The sequence below is a fragment of the Gorilla gorilla genome, chromosome X (genome assembly GCF_029281585.2).
Source record: "Gorilla gorilla gorilla isolate KB3781 chromosome X, NHGRI_mGorGor1-v2.1_pri, whole genome shotgun sequence".
Taxonomy (NCBI): domain Eukaryota; kingdom Metazoa; phylum Chordata; class Mammalia; order Primates; family Hominidae; genus Gorilla; species Gorilla gorilla.
In genome coordinates this window covers 67,860,716-67,870,625 of record NC_073247.2, presented here as the reverse complement: position 1 = coordinate 67,870,625, position 9,910 = coordinate 67,860,716, and the positions used below count along the sequence as shown (strand labels likewise).

At 43.4% G+C, this 9,910-nt stretch overlaps 1 pseudogene; it reads left to right on the top strand.

Annotated features, from left to right (window-relative positions):
• The first annotated feature begins 6,243 nt into the window (after positions 1-6,243).
• LOC101124752 (NACHT, LRR and PYD domains-containing protein 2-like) lies at positions 6,244-9,910 on the top strand (annotated as a pseudogene).

Sequence of the window (9,910 nt, the reverse complement as noted above, 5' to 3'; positions counted from 1 at the left end):
ATTATGGAATGGCCTTCTTTGTCTCTTTTGATCTTTGTTGGTTCAAAGTCTGTTTTATCAGAGACTATGATTGCAACACCTGCTTTTTTTTGTTTTCCATTTGCTTGGTAGATCTTCCTCCATCCCTTTATTTTGAGCCTATGTGTGTCTCTGCACATGAGATGAGCTTCCTGAATACAACACTCTGATGGGTCTTGATTCTTTACCCAATTTGCCAGTCTGTGTCTTTTAATTGGAGCATTTAGCCCATTTACATTTAAAGTTAATATCGCTATGTGTGAATTTGATCCCGTCGTTATGATGTTAGCTGGTTATTTTGCTCGTTAGTTGATGCAGTTTCTTCCTAGCCTTTAAGGTCTTTAAAATTTGGCATTTTCTTTTTGCAGTGGCTGTTACTGGTTGTTCCTTTCCATGTTTACTGCCTCCTTCAGGAGCTCTTTTAGGGCAGGCCCGGTGGTGATGAAATCTCTCTGCATTTGCTTGTCTGTAAGGTATTTTATTTCTCCTTCTCTTATGAAGCTTAGTTTGGCTGGATATGAGATTCTGGGTTGAAAATTGTTTCCTTTAAAAATGTTGAATATTGGTCCCCACTCTCTTCTGGCTTGTAGAGTTTCTGCAGAGAGATCAGCTGTTAGTCTGATGGGCTTCCCTTTGTGGGTAACCTGACCTTTCTCTCTGGCTGCCCTTAACATTTTTTCCTTAATTTCAACTTCGGTGAATCTGACAATTATTTGTCTTGGTGTTGCTCTTCTCGACGAGTATCTTTGTGTCATGCTCTGTATTTCCTGAATTTGAATGTTGTTGGCCTGCCTTGCTTGGTTGGGGAAGTTCTCCTGGATAATATCCTGCAGAGTGTTTTCCAACTTGGTTCCATTCTCCCCGTCACTTTCATGTACACCAATCAGACGTAGATTTGGTCTTTTCACATAGTCCCATATTGCTTGGAGGCTTTGTTCATTTCTTTTTATTCTTTTTCTCTAAACTTCTCTTCTCACTTCATTTCATTCATTTCATCTTCCATCACTGACACCCTTTCTTCCAGTTGATCACATCAGCTACTGAGGCTTCTGCATTCACCACGTAGCTCTAGTGCCTTAGTTTTCAGCTCCATCAGGTCCTTTAAGGACTTCTCTGCATTGGTTGTTCTAGTTATCCATTTGTCTAATTTTTTTTCAAAGCTTTTAACTTCCTTGCCATTGGTTTGAATTTCCTCCTGTAGCTCGGAGTAGTCTGATCATCTGAAGCCTTCTTCTCTCAACTCGTCAAAGTAATTCTCCATCCAGCTTTGTTCTGTTGCTGGTGAGGAGCTGCATTCCTTTGGAGGAGGAGAGGCACTTTGATTTTTAGAGTTTCCAGTTTTTCTGCTCTGTTTTTTCCCATCTTTGTTGTTTTATCTACCTTTGGTCTTTGATGATGGTGACGTACAGATGGGTTTTTGGCATGGATGTCCTTTCTGTTTGTTAGTTTTCCTTCTAAAAGACAGGACCCTCAGCTGCAGGTCTGTTGGAATTTGCTAGAGGTCCACTCCAGACCCTGTTTGCCTGGGTATCAGCAGCGATGGCTGCAGAACAGCGGATATTGGTGAACCGCAGATGCTGCTGCCTGATCATTCCACTGGAAGTTTTGTCTCAGAGGAGTACCCAGCCATGTGAGGTGTCAGTCTGGCCCTACTGGTGGGTGCCTCCCAGTTAGGCTATTTGGGGTTGAGGGACCCACTTGAGGAGGCAGTCTTCCCATTCTCAGATCTCAAGCTGTGTGCTGGGAGAGCCACTACTCTCTTCAAAGCTGTCAGAGAGGGACATTTAAGTCTGCAGAGGTTACTGCTGTCTTTTTCTTTGTCTGTGCCCTGCCCCCAGAAGGGGAGCCTACAGAAGCAGGCATGCCTCCTTGAGCTGTGGTGGGCTCCACCCAGTTCAAGCTTCCTGGCTGCTTTTTTTACCTAATCAAACAACTAACTCAGCAATGGCGGGTGCCCCTCCCCCAGTGTCACTGCCACCTTGTAGTTTGATCTTGGACTGCTATGCTAGCAATGAGCAAGAGTCCATGGGCGTAAGACCCTCCCAGCCAGGTACAGGTTATGATCTCCTGGTGTGCCGTTTTTTAAGCCTGTTGAAAAAGGGCAGTATTAGGGTGGGAGTGACCTGATTTTCCAGGTGCTGTCTGTCACTGCTTTCTTTGACTAGGAAAGTGAATTCCCTGACCCCTTGTGCTTCCCGTGTGAGGGGATGCCTCACCCTGCTTTGGCTCACACATTGTGTGCTGCACCCACTGTCCTGCACCTACTGTCTGGCACTCCCCAGTGAGATGTACCCAATACATTTTCATGACTCCTTTGTTTATCTTCTTTTACCATATCGATTATATTTCTTTGTAAGGTTTTTAGAGTCTGTTTCTGAAGTTTACATTTTCCTTCAGACTTTAATTGTTGTTACATTTTTGCATGCCTTGTAATGTTTTGGTTGAATGTTGTACATTATTTATTGGGTAATAGAAACTGAGGAATGCATACACAAATTATTTGTTTTTGTATTCGGTAAGAGTGAACAATCCAAAACAAATTTTTTAATCCCATTTACAAAAATAATAAAAATACTTAGAAGCAAATTACACCAAGGAGGTACAAGACCTTTATACTGAAAACTATAAATATTGCTGAAAGAAATTGAAGGAGGTGCAAATAAATCAAAATATATCCAGGGTTCATGAATTAGACTATTATTATTTTTAAAATGTCCATGCTACAAAAGTTACATACAAACTGAATGCAATCCCTATAAAAATTCCAATAGAATATTTCACAGAAATAGAAGACAAAATTCTAAATTTAGTATAAAACTTCAAAATACCGTGAGTAGCCCAATAATTCTTGAGAAAAAGAAGAATTCTTGAAGGCATTACACTTGCTGGTCTCAAAATATGTAACAAAGCTTCTGCAATCTGAAAGTGAAGTGCCACCACAAAAACAGAGAAATAGACAAATGAAACAGAATAGAAAAACCAGAAATAAACTGACACATAGAGAGACCACTAATTCTGACAAGGTTTCCAAGAACACACAATGGGTAAAACAAACTCTCTTCAACAAATTGTCTTGGGAAAACCGGATCTCCACAAACAACATAATTGAATTAGATTATTACCTTATACCGTATTTAAAATACCTTTAATGAACTAAAGACTTAAATATAAAACCTAAAACTGACAAAATCCAAGGGGAAGCCTGGGACATTGGTCAATGATATTTGTTAGTGCAACCCCAAAAGCAAAGAAGACAAAAGCAAAATTAACAAGTTGGACTACATTAAACTAAAAAGCTTCTGCACATAAAAAGAAACAATCAACAAATAAAAAAGACAATCTCCATATTGGGATAATATATTTTTAAAGCATATATATGATAAGAAGTGAATATCCAGAATATATAAGGAACACATACAATTCAATAACAATAAAGTTAAATAACCCAGTGAAAAAATGAACATAGGGTCTAAAAAACATTTTTCCAAAGAAGACATAGAAGTAACTCATACCTAAGGTTATTTGAGTGTGAGTCTTCTGGGCTGCTCTTCTTACTTTGGCCTAAGTAAACTCAAAATAATATTTTGGGCCTCAGTCTCTTCCTTTTAGGTTTACATTTCTGGCCCTGTGAGCAGGATTCGGAGTACCTTCTCCCAACCACCGAGTGTTTCTCTCTGAAAGTGATACTCAGTATCAGCATAAACACATTGCATTCTCTCCATCTTCAGAAGTCCCATTAAGTATTTCAAGTGAGTGCTCCTGAATTTAGATCTCCCGTTCGGTGATTGAAGGTCTAGACTTTATTTGGGATATTTTCCAACTCCTTTTTTTCCACCCTCAAGAGTGAAAACTTCTGTCTTTGTCTTTGGACAAAAGATTTGGGTAAGGAGATCTGCAGAGAACTGCCTTTTTCTGCCTCTGTCTCACAGCGGGAGGCTGAGGTCAAAGGATTGATACTTAGGCACTGTTGGTTTAGTTTCACATAGCATGCTTTTAACATTGCAGCTGTTTCCTATTACTTAAAATTTAGACTTAGTTTTTTTACTTGTGACTAATTCCTATTAGTTCCTAATTGAAACATGGTGAGTTCTCTTGCCCCAAAGAAAACAGGGTGAATTCTCTTTCCCCAAAGAAAAGAGGTGATTTGCTCACTCTGACCCATTTGAGTGCTCCAAGTGACTGCAGACTTTACAGACGTATCTAAGTCATTACCCATGATGTGACACAGCCTCATAGGGACCTTACCACCAGAAGAACATTTTTAAGGGACAACTTTTCTGTTCCTCCAGATGGGTATGAGGAACTGACCTACAACCCCCATAATATGAGCACTCTACTGTCACTTGGCACTTAGAGGCAGTCCAAAACACATATGCAAGTGATTTATGATGCTTGGGTAAAACCTAGAAGAGTGACACTCATAAGCAGCACACTTTTTACCCACACATATTCCTGGGTTTGGCCACTTTTGAAAAGCTCCTAGATTATTAAAAAAAAAAAAAAAAAAAAAAATCAAGCTTCAAAATTCGAGCAGTCTTTTACAAAACAACCACCATTAGAAACACCAGCTAGATTTATGTACGATACTTATGGGACAACTCCTTGTAAATATCTAGAAGAGTGGACTCACCTAACCCAAAATAGTCATAAGCAACAATGACCAAAATTATGATCTTTTGAAATGACTAACAATTTATTTACTTGCACAATTGGAAAAAGACAGTTTGAATAGGAAAGTTACTTCTAATGGCACTTAAAAACTTCTAAAAGAAATCTTGAGAGAAAAAAATTACATTCAAGTCATAAGTAAAAGGATATTTGAAAGTATTTAAAAATATTTTCAAGACTTTCTTTTTATTGCCTCCAACTGCTCCTTCTTCTTCTATCCTTGTGATCTGAACTCATTCCTTTCTGCTTGCTCCTTTGGCTCCCATATATATCTTAGGCAGATTTTTTTTTTCCTTTTGGAGTTTCACAATGCACACATTTTCTTCTTTTAAAAAGAAACTCTAAAAGAATTTGGAATAAGTAAACAAATGAAAAAACTATAGAATGAGAATAACACTACTGAGATTAAAAAAATGCAGATCCAACAAATTGTTTTCTAAACAAGAGGTAATGAATGGAATTGATGATTTATTGACCATTTATCAGACAATACCCTTTAAATGACCTGCACTCCTTTGGAGATGTAAATCTTTTAATGTATTTGAAATGCTAACATCCAGGGAATTAGCTAAGCCGCATTCCATCTTAAATAAGATTTGAAACAAGTTAAAATATGTCAAATGCTCAAAAGGCCTGCTTTGGATTTCCTGCAGGATTAAAAACAACAACAACAGCAACAGCAAGGACAAAACGGCAGATCACTTGAGGTCAGGAGTTTGAGACCAGCCTGGCCAACATGGTGAAACCCCATCTCTATTAAAAATACAAAAATTAGCCGGGCATGGTGGCACAGGCCTGTAATCCCAGCTACTGGGGAGGCTGAGGCAGGAAAATCGCTTGAACCCGGGAGGCAGAGGTTGCAATGAGCTGAGATTGTGCTACTGCACTCCAGCCTGGGCAACAGAGTGAGACTCTGTATAAAAAATAAAAATAAAAATAAAAACTATATTATTTGTAATCCAATCTATGTAAAGTGTCAGGTGGTAACTTTTTGTCCATTGTCATTGCCATGTATACTTGCTGAGCTATTCCTTATTTTTTATTGCAATTACGTTATCTGTTAATTTATAAAGGCCAGGCACGGTGGCACACGCCTGTAATCCCAGCACTTTGGGATGCCAAGGCGGGCAGATCACTTCAAGTCAGGAGTTTGATACCAGCCTGGCCAGCGTGGTGAAACCCCATCTCTACTAAAAATACAAAAATTAGCCAGGCATGATGGCAGGTGCCCGTGGTCCCAGCTGCTCGGGAGGCTGAGGCAGGAGAATTGCTTGGACCTGGGAGGAGGAGGTTACAGTGAGCAGAGATCACACCACTGCACTCCAGCCTGGACAGCGGAGTGAAACTGTCTCAAAAATAAATAAGTAAATAAGGATAAAGTGAGATGAGGTCTCTCTCTGTTGCCCAGATGGGAGTGCAGTGGCACAATCAAGACTCACTGAAGCTTCAACCTCCCAGGCTCAAGCGATCCTCTCGTCTCAGCCTCTTGAGTGGCTGGGACTGTGGGCGCACACCACCACCCTCTGCTAACATATTTTTTATGGAGATAGAGGTCTCACTATGTTGCCCAGGCTGGGAATTTGTTCTTGAAGAAGCAAGGTAGATGGTGAGAGTATCCTTGTTCATGGCACAGAGGGGACTGGGTTGAGACAGGAATGCTAACTCATCATCCCTTTCCATTCCTCCCTTAATTCTCATCAGAGTTCCCACGTGGGACGAGATGGTGTCTTCTGCACAGCTGGACTTCCACCTGCAGGCTCTTCTGGGACAGCTTAGCCAGGATGAGTTGTGCAAGTTCAAGTCTCTGATCAGGACCGTCTCCCTGGGAAATGAGCTACAAAAGATCCCCCAGACATAGGTAGACAAGGCTGATGGGAAGCAACTGGCAGAAATCATCACCAGCCATTGCCACAGCTACTGGATGAAGATAGAGACCATCCAGGTCTTTGAAAAGATGCACTGAGCAGATCTGTCTGAGAAAGTAAAGGATGAACTCAAAGAAGCCACTTTGAAATCAAGCCTGTATCATTAGGGAAAACACGGAAAGAAGAGCCAAAACCTATAGACCTGAAAGAAATGCTGGGGCGTTTCGAAGCAGAAGCACTAGAGTTTATAGAAACGGAGGAAGATGTCACCAGCCTAAGAGAAGCTAAAGAAGTCTTGAAAGGAGAAAAGCCAGGTAAAGAGGATAGGTACAGGAGTATATTGAAGACGAAGTTCCGGCAAATGTGGAAAACCTGGCCTGGAGACCTCAAAGTGGTCCATATTATGGCTCAGAGATACAAGATGCTGATCCCGTTCAGCAACCCCAGGGTGCTTCCCAGGCCCTGCCCACATACGGTGGTGCTGCATGGTCCTGCGGGCCTTGGGAAAACCACGCTGGCCAAGAAATTAATGCTGGACTGGGCAGAGGACAACCTCAGCCAGAAATTTAGATAAGCTTTCTACCTCACCTGCAAGGAGCTCATCTGCCTGGGCCCGTGCAGTTTTGCAGAGCTGGTCTTCAGGAACTGGCCTGAATTGCAGGATGACATTCCAAACACCCTAGCCCAAGCACAGAAAATCCTGTTCGTGGTCGACGGCTTTGATGAACTGGGAGCCCCACCTGGGGCACTGATCTAGGACATCTGCGGGGACTGGGAGAAGCAGAAGCCGGTGCCGGTCTTCTTGGGGAGGTTACTGAAGAGGAAGATGTTACCCAAGGCCGCCGTGCTGGTCACCACGTGGCCTGGGGGCCCTGAGAGACCTCCGGCTGTTGGTGGAGCAGCCGATCTATGTAAGGGTGGAGGAGTTCCTGGAGAAGGACAGGAGGGCATATTTCCTGAGACACTTTGGAGACTAGGACCAAGCCATGCGTGCCTTTGAGCTGATGAGAAGAAACGCGGCCCTGTTCCAGCCTGTCTCGGCGCCCATGGTGTGCTGGATCATGTGCATGAGTCTGAAGCTGCAGAGGTTAGAAGGGGAAGGACCCGCCCCACCCGCACGGGGCTGTTCCTGCGCTTCCTTTTTGACCGGTTCCTGCAGGGCGCACAGCTCTGGGGCGTGCTGCGGGCGCTGAGCCTCCTGGTGGCACAGGGCCTGTGGGCGCAGATGTCAGTGTTCCGTGGAGAGGACTTGGCGAGGCTCGGGGTGCAGGAGTTCGACATCCACCCGTCCCTGGACAGAGACATCCTCCGCCAGGACAGAGTCTCTAAAGGCTGCTATTCCTACATCCACCTCAGCTTCCAGCAGTTTTTCACTGTGCTGTTCCACGCCCTGGAGAAGGAGGAAGAGGAGGAGGAGGACAAGGACGGCCACGCCTGGGACAATGAAGACGTGCAGAAGCTGCTTTCCAGAGAAGAAAGACTCAAGAACCCCGACCTGATCCAAGCAAGACACTTCTTATTCGGCTTCGCCAACGAGAAGAGAGCCAAGGAGTTGGAGACCACTTTGGGCTGCCTGATGTCACCGGAGATCAAACAGGAATTACTGTGATGAGAGATAAATTGTGAAAAGGTTGGACACTCAACAATGACGAACCCGAAGGAGCTCTTGTGCTGTCTGTAGGAGTCTCAGGAGGGGGAGCTGGTGAAGGGAGTGATGGCTCCGTTCAAAGAAATATCCCTGCACTTAAATGCAGTAGACATTATGCTGTTTTCAATCTGCCTCAAGCATTGTCGAAACTTGCAGAAAATGCCACTGCAGGCAGCAAAGGCAAAGCTCCCGGAGAATGTCACTGTGTCTGAATCAGATGCTGAAGTTGAGAGATCCCAGGATGATCAACACATGCTTCCTTTCTGGACCGACCTTGACCTTTGTTCCATATTTGGCTCAAATAAGGATCTGATCATTCTAGAAATCAATAATAGCTTTCTTAGTGCCACATTAGTAAGGATCCTGTGTGAACAAATAGCTTCTGACACCTGTCGTCTCCGGAGAGTGATGTTCAAAAACATTTCCCCAGCTGATGCTTATCGGAACCTCTGCCTAGCTCTTTGAGGTCACAAGACTGTAAGATATCTGACCCTTCAAGGCAATGACCAGAATGATATGCTTCCTGCATTGTGTGAGGTCTTGAGACACTCAAAATGTAACCTGCAATATCTCTGGTTGGTGTCTTTTTCCGCCACCACTTAGCAATGGGCTGATCTCTCCTTGGCCCTTGAAGTCAACCAGTCCCTGACATGTGTAAACCTCTCCTACAATGAGCTCTTGGATGAGGGTGCCAAGTTGCTGTACACAACTTTGAGACACCCAAAATGCTTCCTGCCGAGGTTGTTGTTGGAAAACTGTCACTTTATGGAAGCCAATTGCAAGAACTTTGCTGCTGTTTTGGTTGTCAGCAGGGAGCTGACACACCTGTGCTAGGCCAAGAACCCCCCCCCCCCCCCCTCGGGGATACATGGGTGATGTTTCTGTGTAAGGGTTTGAGTTACCCCCATTGTAAACTACAGACCCTGGTGCTGTGGGACTGCGACATAACTAGCAATGGCTGCTGTTATCTCGCAGAGCTTCTCCAAGAAAAATCAAGCCTAATGTGCTTGGATCTGGGACTGAATCACATAGGAGTTACTGGAGTGAAGCTCCTATGTGAGGCTTTGAAGAAACCACTGTGTAACTTAAGATGTCTGTGGTTGTGGGGGTGTTCCATCCCTCTGTTCAGTTGTGAGGACCTCTGCTCTGTGCTCAGCTGCAACCACAGCCTCGTCGCTCTGGACTTGAGCCAGAATCCCTTGGGGTCTAGTGGAGTAAAGATTCTGTTTGAAACCTTGACACATCCAAATTGCACCCTCCAGACACTCAGGTTGAAAATAGATGACTTTAATGATGAACTCGATAAGCTGCTGGAAGAAATAGAAAAAAACAACCCACAACTGCCTGTTGATAACTGAGAAACATGATCCCTTGGGGGGGAAAAAAAGGTTTTCTTCTCATTACTTCATTATCTGAATCCCCCCAGAGTCATTCATGCTCAATGAAGTCATGGATTTTCCAGGTGTTGGTGAACAGCCTGTGACTCTTCCCCTCCCCTACCCCCACTTCTCAGGGATAATGAGTTGATTGCTGGGCTAGATGTTTTAGCCATGGTTCTGCCTCTGTTTTACATAGAATGTGCACATGTCCTTAACCTTGTTATGTATGAAATATACGTATCATGGGTATATTGAGAGAAATAAAGGTGAGAGCATTCACAAAAAAAAAAAAAAAAAAAAAAACAACAACAAAAAAAGCAACTCCATCTTTT